We start from the raw sequence: 14,024 nt of genomic DNA on the forward strand, positions 1-14,024 counted from the left end.
ATTATTTCAATATTAAATTTTTTCTAAAATTAAAATTTTTTTTAAAAATCTTTTAAGGACAATTATGAGCATTACTCCCCTCATGAAAAGAGAGCTAGGGGCACCGACCCCACCCCCGTGCAGCGTTTGGAGATAGCTGACAAATCCAGGAGCGTTCTATACCAGTCCCCTGTCCCTTTTCAAATCACAGTGCCCTCTATGAAATCTGTCCCTTGGACATTCAAGATTGCAGTAGAAGTGCCAAGAGGACATCGACTAGCTTTAGAATGGAATGAATATGCCCGTGATCTATTAAATGACATTGAGAATAAGAAGGAGATCCCTAATATCACCAAGGAAATTAAAGACATTTTGTTATAGATTTCAGAAATAAAGTTTCATATATTTATTATTATTATTTTCTTAGGCCTAAGGGTCGAGGTTTGAGAATTTTAAGAGACTATTTCCCCTATTTTAATATATTTATTCAGATGACTACTGACTCAATACGGGATATAACCTGATATCCAAATTCAGTATTTGTTATGTACCAGAAACTTTACGGAAAATGAACGACATCCCACCTACTGGTAAAGGTTAGGTTAGATCGATTTCAAACTGAACAATGTAAATGGGGAAAAACATGAAATGGGTTATAAAAGAATAAAATAAAAAACAATAATACGCGCAATTTAAGGAAAATGAGAGAAGAGGACTCCAGGGGAGGAGGGAGTTTCTAGAAGGGGCTGTTGATAGTTGTTTGCTCAACAAATCAACATTAAATTTTTTATCCGCTGTTACATTTACCATTCTATTTTTGCTGCGCACAGCAATAGTTTTTAAGTTTAGATTTAATGTTGGCTATCCCCCTGATGCGAAAATGATTTATTCTAAGAAAGTGTGCTGTATTTGTTAGAGTTTCAGAAACATTACATATTTATTTAATTTAAGTCCTTTTTTTCAGATATAATAATAATGTTTGGTGTGATTGACACAGAATATATTGGTCTGGAATATTCCTCAACTGGCATTATTTTCGAAGCAGCTTTCTTACTCCTAGACGATCAACGGCGTGAAATTCATAGCTATAAATGGAACGTCAGATACAATATGTATAAGTACGAGAAAAACAGATGGAGTCCAACACTAAATTTTATAAATCGAAACGAGTTTTACGTTAAAACCATAAGACCACGTAATGAAAATGGCTATGAAATAAAACATGTACAAGAGGAAATTCAGGAAATATGCAGTTTTTTCGGTGTGCAAGCTGTTTATGATAAGGGAAACGTACCAACTGAAAAACTCTTACTAGAGAAAGGTGATAAAAACATGGCATTATTCAATTTCGAAGACTTCAAATGTGAGAAATACCTGCATTCAGTACATGCTCCGAAATATGAAGTTAAATATTTTACTCAATGGGTGTAAGTAAAGATAGCTGACATGAAAAAATACATTAGATATCCAAAAACCTAAACTCCTTCTCTTCATCATATAAATTATATTAAGTTTTTTTTTTAAATATGTCATTATGTATTTTTTCAAATGTTTTTAAATATGCTTAAGCAATAAATATCTTAAGCCTCAGCCGTCTTTATTCTTTAGAATAGCTCATCGCCATGGAAATTACACTTTCAGATTCAATATGCCAGGGAACACACTTTCAAGTTCACCATGTTGGAGAACCCTAAATAGTCACCCTAAAAAGGTAAGTTAACCCTAAAAGGTTAAAGAATTTTTCTGAAATCACACTTTCAGATTCAGCAGGTCAGGGAACACACGTTCAGGTTCAGCATGTAGGAGAACCCTAAATAGTCACCTCTAAAAAGGTAAGCTAACCCTAAAAGGTTAAAGAATTTCTCTGAAATTACACTTTCAGATTCAGCATGTCAGGGAACACACGTTCAGGTTCAGCATGTAGGAGAACCCCAAATGCTCATCCCTAAAAAGGCAAGTTAACCCTAAAAGGTTAAAGAATTTATTTGAAATCACACTTTCAGATTCAGCAAATCAGGGAAAGTACTTTCAGGTTCAACAAGTTGGAGAACCCTAAATACTCATCCCTAAAAAAGCAAGTTAACTCTAAAAAGTTAAAGAATTTTTTTAAAACCACACTTTCAGATTTAGCATGTCAGGGAACACACGTTCAGGTTCAGCATGTAGGAGAACCCTAAATGCTCAACACTAAAAAGGCAAGTTAACCCTAAAAGGTTAAAGAATTTTTCTGAAATCACACTTTCAATTTCAGCATATCAGGGAACACACGTTCAGGTTCAGAACGTAGGAGAACTCCAAATGATCATTCCTAAAAAGGCAAGTTAACCCTAAATAGTTAAAGAATTTCTCTGTAATCACACTTTCAGATTCAGCATGTCAGTGAGCACATTTTCACGCTCAACATGTTGGAGAATCCTAAATGTTCATCCCTAAAAAGGCAAGTTAACTCTAAAAGGTTAAAGAATTTCTCTGAAATTCTTACATTTTTCAGATTCAGCATGACAGAGAAGTCTTATATTACTTTTCAACTTCTTTTATATCTAAACACCCAAATTTTCGCAATGAAAAAGAAATATATTACAGATCAATTTTAATTTTTACCTGAGAAAATAAAAAGGTTCCACTTCAGTTCTTAATTTCTCTAAGACATAAAAAATTTAAAGTTCTGTTCTAAATTCTTACATAGAAGATAGGAAAAGTCATACTATGATTGTGAATATTTTCAATGAAGATAAAAATTTTCATTTTCATTCAAAATTTTCTTAAATTCATTTTCGTTTTTTTCTCAAAGAGATGGAAAAATTAAATTAAAGCTCTGTTCAACATTTTTCATTTAAGATAGAAAAAGTTATACTAAGATCGGGAATAGTTTCAATGAAGATAAAAAACTTCAGTGTGAATATTCCCGAAAGTCCCGAAAGACAAAGTTGTACTTCAATTTTAAATTTTATCAACGAAGTGAAGAAAAGTTCCACTTCTCTTCTGAATTTTCTCAATAAAAAAAGAAATTAGTTATTGATCAATTCTATTTTTCTAAATAATATAAAAAGATATCACTTCAATTCAGATTTTTCCCAAAGGAAGATAAATTTTTTGATGGATTTTTCCAGGAATATAAAAAGCTTCATTTTATTTCTAATTTTCTCAACAAGGTGAAGAAAAGTTCAAGTTCTCTTCTGAATTTTCTCAATGAAAAAGGAAATAAGTTACAGATCAATTCTATTTCTTCCAGAGAAAATAAAAATTTTCCACTTCAGTTCAGATTTTCTCAATAAAAAAAGAAATTAGTTATTGATCAATTCTATTTTTCCAAATAATGAATAAACGTTTCACTTCATTTCAGATTTTTACCTAAAGACATAAATTTAGTTTCCATGCAATTTTTTCGTAGAAGATATAAAAAGTTACACATTGATCGTGAATATTTCACTATGAAGATAAGGAGCTCCACTTTAATTCTGAGATTTTCCCCAAAGACATAAACAAATTTAAAGTAATGTTCTAAATTTTAGTGTAGAAGATAGGAATCCTTGCAATTATTTAATTCAATGACCTTATGATCTTTGGTAGTAATAATATTCACGTAAACATTATTCTGCATTAATTTATCTTGACATTCATTAGTGATATTGGCTGCCAATGCTCTTTTTATTTGACTGTGATTTCATTGTCTATTATCACATTATTTTTACAGAGGTAACAGTTCTGGCACGTTGACAAGATATGATTTATGATGTTGGTGCAGCAGTATGCACGTCTTCTATTTCCCTTTGCTTTCATTCGAATTCTAACACCGGAAAGATGACGATAAGATCTATCAACAGCTAACATGTTACCAGAACCAATAGCTAGAAGTTGTCCCTTTTCATCAACTATTATTTTTATGTTAGCATTCTCTTTGAGTACTAACTTCTCTGGAAATGATACTTTCTTATATCCGCCAATTGAAATACGGAAATTCTTGAGTACTCCAAAGGAATTTAACTCCTCACTTTCATGACCACAACTAAGATCTCCACAACTATTTTTTTCATAGTTCAAATATATCTCTTTGTCAGCATTCAAGGCAACGATGGCTTTGTCATGCATACACGCGTTTCTCGAATAATTCATTTTCACTTCTTTTTAAATATGATGTCGATGTTTATCCGTTCAATGGATGAAAATTACTAATCTAATACATGCATTAAACTAGGTAGTCTCGATAACCTACCATGGAGTACCACTGGGAAAGCCACTTCCAGTGTAGGAGCAAGCAAAGAGTACGATCGCTATAGCCGCAAGCATATTTCATGTTGTCATAGATGGCAGCTCAGACACACACTCATAGTGAGAGACAGGCAAAAAGTTAGGTTATTTTACGTTCACTTAGGTTAGGTTAGGTGAGAGACAGGCAAAAAATTATGCGTATGGTTAGGTTAGGTTAGGCTAGATTAAGTTAGGTTAGGTTAAGTTAGGTTAGGTTAGGCTACGTATGCACGCGTAAGTAGGCTAACCTAACTTAACCTAACCTAACACACCCCCCCCCCCACACCCACCCACCGAACCACAAACAACCCCCATATGAAAAAAACCGAAACACTCACACAAACTGAATAAATCTCTCTCAAACACACTCTCACTCTCACACAGACACACACACATACACAGATTTAGACATACACACACACACACACACACACACACACACACACACACACAGACACACACAGACACACACACACACACACACACACACACACACACACACACACACACACACACACACACACACACACACACACACACACACACACACACACACACACACACACACACACACACACACACACACACACACACACACACACACACACACACACACACACACACACACACACACACACACACACACACACACACACACACACACACACACACACACACACACACACACACACACACACACACACACACACACACACACACACACACACACACACACACACACACACACACACACACACACACACACACACACACACACACACACACACACACACACACACACACACACACACACACACACACACACACACACACACACACACACACACACACACACACACACACACACACACACACACACACACACACACACACACACACACACACACACACACACACACACACACACACACACACACACACACACACACACACACACACACACACACACACACACACACACACACACACACACACACACACACACACACACACACACACACACACACACACACACACACACACACACACACACACACACACACACACACACACACACACACACACACACACACACACACACACACACACACACACACACACACACACACACACACACACACACACACACACACACACACACACACACACACACACACACACACACACACACACACACACACACACACACACACACACACACACACACACACACACACACACACACACACACACACACACACACACACACACACACACACACACACACACACACACACACACACACACACACACACACACACACACACACACACACACACACACACACACACACACACACACACACACACACACACACACACACACACACACACACACACACACACACACACACACACACACACACACACACACACACACACACACACACACACACACACACACACACACACACACACACACACACACACACACACACACACACACACACACACACACACACACACACACACACACACACACACACACACACACACACACACACACACACACACACACACACACACACACACACACACACACACACACACACACACACACACACACACACACACACACACACACACACACACACACACACACACACACACACACACACACACACACACACACACACACACACACACACACACACACACACACACACACACACACACACACACACACACACACACACACACACACACACACACACACACACACACACACACACACACACACACACACACACACACACACACACACACACACACACACACACACACACACACACACACACACACACACACACACACACACACACACACACACACACACACACACACACACACACACACACACACACACACACACACACACACACACACACACACACACACACACACACACACACACACACACACACACACACACACACACACACACACACACACACACACACACACACACACACACACACACACACACACACACACACACACACACACACACACACACACACACACACACACACACACACACACACACACACACACACACACACACACACACACACACACACACACACACACACACACACACACACACACACACACACACACACACACACACACACACACACACACACACACACACACACACACACACACACACACACACACACACACACACACACACACACACACACACACACACACACACACACACACACACACACACACACACACACACACACACACACACACACACACACACACACACACACACACACACACACACACACACACACACACACACACACACACACACACACACACACACACACACACACACACACACACACACACACACACACACACACACACACACACACACACACACACACACACACACACACACACACACACACACACACACACACACACACACACACACACACACACACACACACACACACACACACACACACACACACACACACACACACACACACACACACACACACACACACACACACACACACACACACACACACACACACACACACACACACACACACACACACACACACACACACACACACACACACACACACACACACACACACACACACACACACACACACACACACACACACACACACACACACACACACACACACACACACACACACACACACACACACACACACACACACACACACACACACACACACACACACACACACACACACACACACACACACACACACACACACACACACACATACATACACACACATACACACACACACACAAACAAACACACAAACACACAAAAAAAAAAACAAAAAAAAACACAAAAACAAACAAAAAAACACAAACACAAACACACACACACACACAAACACACACACACACACACACACACTTAGTTAGGTTACACACACGTGTGTGTAATTGTGATAAAAATTTCCTCAAAGAAAAAAAAACTTAATCCATTCATTTTAGTTTCAGGGGGAAGCTAGAAAACAACTGCCATCCCCTGGCCGCGGACTTCACAATATCATGGGTAATTGTCCACTCTCACCGGAACAATCAGATGATGTTAGTGAAGGTACGTCGTTTACTATTCCCCTGGATTTCCAGTTTACAACGGAGGAAATGAATGATGTTATGGAAATTATTGGATCTGATGTTTCCGGGGACATTTTTGACGATGACTTTATTATTAGTGAATTAGGTTATGCGCAAATAGGTGCAGGACATGAAAATAGTGTCGCGTCCCCGGAACTACGTGAATTTTATCTGTTAGAATCTTCTCTAGGTCACTTACAAACACATAGGATAGATTTTAATCCTCATGAGGAAAACTTGGTTGACGGGAGTGTCATTTTAACATACCTTTTTAATGTTCTTCATACATAAATAGACCGAATTCGAGCACTTATTGAGATTCAGATTCAGAATTGGGGTGGTCAGGGGGGACTGACGCAACAGTAAATCAAAAAGTATATTTACAAAAAGGAACAACAGGAGAAATTTTTATTTTCATTATTCAACTGGCAACCAAACTTTTTACCGTGGTCTGAATGAATTTGAGGGTAACTTTTTCAATTGGGTCAGTAAATTAATATCAACTTTGGACACATTCAACGAGAGGAGAAGCGGGTCCACTATCTTATACATTGAATATGTGGATATGAATCTCAATAGATTAAAAAACAATTTATTTTAAGGAGGGTGGGTAGTAAAATAAAATGCCACCCAGATTTGTCGGCTACAGGGGGGGTTCAGGGTTTCGGTTTTGACACGGGGCTGCAATGCTTTAAATATGCATTTTAGCAGCAGCTCATAAAACATTAAAAAGTGATTCAACAATGAAAAATCTCGACAGACTTGCACGTAATGGTGGGGACAATTTTCCTAAAGTAAATTTTGATTGTTTAGACGGGAAAGTATCCGGTGTCCTTAAAAGAAATAACCATATTTGAAAAAGCAAACGAAAATCTTGGGTTGGGGGTGGTTGTTCTTCAGTATGATACGGAATGTGCAAATGGGGGAAAGAAACCAAATAAAAAAGAAGTTTGATATTCAGTTAGGACACCGTTGGTAGATAATGTTAAAAATTAGGTTTGGATTGTCTATGAGCCCCCCAAAGATGTAAACTCCTACGGTTGTTTTTTACCCCTTACGGCAATAAGTCGACTCTTGTATCAATGCAAAAAATATGGAGAACGTCACTATTGTCCCATTTTACTTTCCCTACTTGCAACTAAACGAATATTCACAGATAACATTAAATATTGTAAAATGCATGGGAATCAAAGAGTAGAACTACCGGTATGAGACAAAGCTATTTTAAAATTTCAAAATTTACTAGATTCCCTGTTGCAGATTGATGAAGTATCTTTGGCTTGTGAAGCAAGACTGTTGGAGGTATCGGACCCATCAAGGTCAAATGCAGTCAAGGAAAACAAACTCGTAGTGTGTTCCTATGCGCATGCCCGACGCGAATCCAACAATAAAAAGCAATTGGAAGAGTTTTTTTTTACTATGGATGAGGAGGGTAGCATGGAGAAATTATTGGTGTGTTTAATAAAAACAGCAAACAAATCTATTTCGCGATGCGTCACACCAACTACCCAATTTCATTATCAGATAAGGAGCAACGGGCACTAAAAAAGGGGACAGTTTGTTGGGTTTGTAGGGGTGCTCGTGCCACGAAAGATGCTGTTCAAGATCAAAATCACCTAATCACCTTATTAGAGAAGAATTCAGAGCATGAAGTAGCCATTGAAGAGTTGAAAAAACAAGTTGAACTTTTTCTCAATGACCAAAAATTGGTAACGATATACTACAGGAGCGTGATCATGAAATTAAAAAATTAAGTGAAAATATAAACTCTCATAATTCAGAACGCCTCCTTATGGAAGATGAACTCTGCAGTCTAGAGAACAATCAGGTGACCATTAAATTGAAAACCACCAAATTACAAGAGGATTTAAAAAACAATGAAGCAATTATTATTACCCTAGGGAATCAATTATCTGAGTTCAGCAAATCCAGCATTAATTGCAGAGTATCCCATGAGAGCTTACAAATACCTATGTGTGATGACCTTGAGTTCGTTAATAGTCCAGTGACTTCCGGCTTTTCGCATAAATTATTTGGTGATAATGAACTAAACAAAAAGGTTATGGAGAAGTCATTATAGGACGATGACATTTTTATTATCTTTGAAAAAATTAGTAAAGTGAAGGATAAAAGTGAAATAAATACAAAAATAAGCAGAAAGGAAAATGTAATCTGCAAGCATTTTAATAGTGGTTTCTGCAAGTTCCGCAAACAATGCAAGTTTCTGCATATTTGTAGCCAGTTTATTTCGGGAGTTTGTGTGTCTCATAAGTGTATTTTTGACCATGTTGATCTTTGTTCTGTTTTATCTTGTATTGATAAGTCGTGTACTTTTGCTCATGCCTCTCCAGGATTGGAGCGCAGGTTTAAAACCCAATGTTTTTTAGAGCGACGCCGAAAGTATTCGCGACCCCTCCCTCCCCTTGTTCGTGTTCCATTCGACTTTCAGTCTTATCCCCCTGCATACCCGTTACAGAGCAGTATTCCACAGGAATCCATCCCTCGAAACAATCCTCCGCCCCAAGTTCTTACGCGTGCCCAGTCAGTCCAACCCCCAAAATCACTTCACTAAATTTAGACCATCCCCAAACCTCCCCTCACTCATATTCCTCCCAAAAATCCACTTCCTTTCGACTCCTTTCGTCTCCGCACGTCCAAAAAGTTACCAGCTGGCTCCCCTCTCACACACCCTCCACCGTACTTCCCTCCCTCAGCATCATCTTGCCCCCCCCCCAACCTCCATATAAAGAACACTCCCAATTTGACTTATTCCCAGATCACCAGGAAACCTTTCTCCCTTCCCTTGCACTTTACCCCCCCTGGCTACCCTACCAGTATGACTCTGGTTTAAGAGTAAGCAGGCAGAACGATCCACAGGTAGCACATCCATGCAGAGTTTCTAAAACTTCAAATAGTAAGACGAATTCCACCGTAGTTCCATCCCAACTTAATAATATTCCCATAATTTGTTCGCTGTCCTCCGTTTCTCTCAAGCCCGGTCCAGTCCCGCCTTTTAATAATGCCTCAAAGCCACACCCTTACCCATAGCAACCTCCTCATAAACTTCAACCCCAAATAACTCCCTCCCGAATTGAAAAAAAATCCCAATACCCAAATCGGTTTAAATTTCCAACTTTCCTACTTACCAATGCTTACCTACTTACCAAAAAAAATTGGCCCGGACATGGTACTATTGAATAGAAAAAAACATTGTCCTGAATAAAAATATTGCTGCAGGCAGTGCGATCTTGGAGATCTCTGAAAAGCTCATGTTTTAATTCTGCTACAATTGGGCTAGGGTACAGTGGCCGGGGAAGGGACAAGTAGAGGTCTGCTATGGATCACAGATTCTCTACTGTTAAAAGTAAAAACTCAAAACCTACTTTGCTGATTTGGCGCACGGTGAAATCATCAGTTCTCGGATGGACTATACCAACTGGGGTGGGAAGGTCTACCCAGACCTAGTGAAACGTCGGGTGCCAAATCAACTTTTATTTTTAAAATCAGAAACGGGAAGTGACATGATTTCCCGTGGTATTTGTAAGTCCGAAAGTGTACTTTATACTGACACACGACGAAGAAATAAAAAAAACGTTGCAAAGGAGTACCTACGCGCTATGTGGATAAGAAATTTGACATGGTCGTTTATAGGAATTGTATTGCTGAAAATACAATTCCACGAGCGAAATTGTTGGCAATTCGTTCGTTAAACTACAGGAACTGCATTGAAAATATAGAAAAATTTGCCATGACTACCATTTCTGACAAGGTCTATGTTTGTCAAGACGGTGTGACTACCCTCCCCCTGGGGCACTATTTAACTTCCGACCGAGCCGAATGTGTTAGTCATAGGGAAAGTCTGGGTTTGAGTAAAGTCCAATAAAATAAATTTACCAAAACTTGAGGGGGGGGGGGGGGCTCGCGGCCCGGGGGGGGGGAAGGCCGGCCACCAACGGGGGGCATCGCCACCAACGGTATCTTTTTTTTTACTTAGAGCAGATTTTTTTTTTGTACTTTTGTAGATATACATGTTGTTGCATTCAAATTAAAAATGGTGTAAAAAAAGTGATATTATTTTAAGTGTATTTTTTATAAATAAAGTATATTTATTACAATGATTTTTTTCTAGTGCATTTTTAAAATAAATGTTGTGATTTTTCATATAAATTAATAAAAAAAAAATTCAGTGTATTTTTCTTGTTTAATGTGTTTTTCTTCTGTAATGCATTATTTGTAAAGTGCTGTTTTTGTATGTTAATAATACAAGAAACATAATTCTTTCTTGATTTTGTTCTCATTATTCTTGAACAGAGTAGCAGTAGGGAAATTACTTAGTCATTAGACAACTATAGTCTACAGTTAGTTGTAGGTGAACTGTTGAAGGGAGCATGTATCAATTTAAAACACCCTTCAGATCGTTTCTGTGCGGTCCATCAATGTCAGGCAAAACGACCCTCTTAACTAAAATGTGATAAAATGTTTGTGGAGAAGCCGAAAAAATCTACTATTGTTACAGTATTTGGCAGGAGTCATACGATCAAATAAAAGCAGTTGCTATATCGGGGTTGGTGCAGATACAGTTCATACAGGGACTTGATGTTTTCAACATTATTGAACCAAACTCTTGGCTGATTATTAACAATTTAGCTGAGTGAATTGAACAATGGTCCCAGGAAATGTTACAACTGCTCACCGTTCGCTCTCATCATGAACACATTTCCATTACTTTAGTTCTACACAATCTCTTTCATCAGAGCAAATGTATGCGAACACTTGCATTGAACTGCACCTACTATATCATCTACAGAGTTGTTCGTGATTCTAGCTCGCTAATAACTCTCAATAAACAAATATACCCCGGGCACCTAAAATTCTACTCTCAGCATACAATCAGGCAACTAATAAACCCTACGGCTAGATCCTATTGGATCTTAATCAAAATACACCCGAGAATCTGCGTGTAGTCACAGATATTTTTGGCAATGAAATTACAGTATATCTCCCCGTGAACGGTAAAAAGGTCTATTAGTCGCCATCGTGACACCGAAGAAACTACATGAAAATAGACATTTATTTTCCGTTCCAAGCAGTTTAAAACCCCCACTTAGGAAAGCCATACTCAAACATGGTAGTGACAATGATTTCATTAATCTAATATCCGAACTTCGTTTAAATGTGACCGAGGGAAATGTTCAACTGCCAGAAGTAGTTAAGCAACAGGCAAAGCAACATCGTTCCATTTACGTACATTGGCCTGTAAAAAGAAAGGAAAGAATTTTAAAAGAAAAAGTCTTCTTCAGGCGGACGGTAGCTTTTTCACACTTGTACTGCCAATAATTGCAGGACTTGTAAACAGTTTTCTCTAGATGGCTAAACCCTATAAATTGACTCCAATAGAACTCGCTCTCTTACCCGTGGAACACTTTGAGGACAATCTGAGTAAATTTATTGACAACGAGAATATTGAGGATGATAAAAAACTGCTTTTAATTCAAGATGCACTCCGCCGAGTGGACAAACATAAGCCCTATCGTGCGAAGGCCAGTGGAATTGATCAAAAAAAAGAACCATCTCCTCAGGGTTCTTCTTCTTTTCCTGCTGGAACACAATTAAAGAAGGAGGAATTGAATTCAATTGCGTCAAGCATTGGAAATCTAATGCCCCACTCATATCGTTAACAAAGGAAACGACTCATAGCATATCTCATGGAAAGTGGTCAAGATCATATTCAAGTTGATAGCAATGGGAAAGGGGTTATAATTCAGGGCAAGAGCTATAATCTACTTGATTTAATCTATGATATGGTTACAAATCGAAAGGACTATTATCATTTGACACTCATCTATACAACTTTCTAAATACATTAAACTTCCTCAAAGGCCTTATTAGCAATAGGCAAATTCTAAAAAAATTTAAATGAACATGCACCCTCGTCAACACCATTAAAATATGAACATGAAGAAGAAGAAGAAGATTTTAATTCAATCTTGGAAAATACTAGCACACCTAGTGGAAACATTGATTTGAAAATGAGGAGGAGCACACCACTGATAGCTAGACAAAAGCAAAGACGTATCAAGTCAACTTCACCACCACCACCACCAACCACTAGTATACAAACGGGTTGTGGACGTTACACTACACGTTTATGTTCAAAATGGTTAAAGTTCTGAAACGTGTTTATGAAAATATTGGTGAATTGGGAAGTTTAAGTTCCCCCACCACTCTTTCCATAGTCACTGGTGTTCACGATAAAAGTGTACAAGATTATATACAAAATGAATCAAGTTACACTCTGCATAGAAATCATAGGCTTCGTGCCAATCATTATCGAAAAATTTAAGCCTTTTTCCCATTGCATATAATGCAATCAGATCTCTTAACTCTAGATGAGATTCAAAGACGTCACAATATACCGTACACGTACATTCTACTTGCAATCAGTGTTTTTAGTCGCTATGCATATGTCATTCCATTGCGGTCAAAGAGAGGTGTTGAAGTTTCTCGGGCTATAGAAAGTATTCTCGAACAGGATTCGTATAAAAAAATTCAAACGGATCGCGGTAGTGAATTTGTTAATCCCCATGTTGCAAAAGTACTAGT

Source organism: Artemia sp. Qi Xiang Cuo, chromosome 20, assembly GCF_049724085.1.
Source record: "Artemia sp. Qi Xiang Cuo chromosome 20, ASM4972408v1, whole genome shotgun sequence".
Lineage (NCBI taxonomy): Eukaryota > Metazoa > Arthropoda > Branchiopoda > Anostraca > Artemiidae > Artemia > Artemia sp. Qi Xiang Cuo.